Consider the following 697-nt stretch of genomic DNA (forward strand, 5'->3'; position numbering starts at 1 on the left):
TCCTCCTCCTCCTCTATGGGTCGTAAAAGGATGAATCTTAAGGAGGCAAGTAGGGAGAAAACGAAATGCAAATGCAGACAAGAATTCCTCCGCTACTTCGAGAACCCGGAGTTTCATATTTCTTGGCCCGGCAGTGGAGAGGCGGCGGCGGCGGCGGCAGGAGCTTGGGGAGGGATAGGAGGAATTATTCAGATTGTTGGAAATTGTTGCACACCCTTTTTGAAGCCTCGGGAGTGAAAGCCTTGGCAGCGTTTTAGCGTGTATTCCATTTTTTTTTTGGGGGGGGGTATAGTGTGTGTTTAGGGGGAGTATATATAGTGTGTGTGTTGTAGGGGGAGAGGGCTAGTGTGGGGGGGAGGAAGTGTGAGTGTGTGAGGGGTGGGGATGTGAGTGTGTGGGGGGTTGTGTGTGTGTGTGTGTAGTGGGGGGGGGGGGAGGTGATTGAGTTTGTGTATGTTCTGGTTAACCTTTTCTTTCTTTTTTTTCTTCTAGTTTATTTACTTGATCATGTCACCTTTTCTAAAATTCACCTCACATGTGGCCGACTACCATCCAGGCCCCTCAAGAAAGGCTACCGGCGCTAAAGGCTGACACGTAAAAAAAAAATAATAAAAAAAAAAAAATCTCACTGCAGATCTTGTCCGCTTCAACGTCGCTCGCTGTAGCCAGAGTCTGAGTTGGCACCTCGTTCAAGCCA

This window comes from Eriocheir sinensis, chromosome 66, assembly GCF_024679095.1.
Source record: "Eriocheir sinensis breed Jianghai 21 chromosome 66, ASM2467909v1, whole genome shotgun sequence".
NCBI lineage: Eukaryota > Metazoa > Arthropoda > Malacostraca > Decapoda > Varunidae > Eriocheir > Eriocheir sinensis.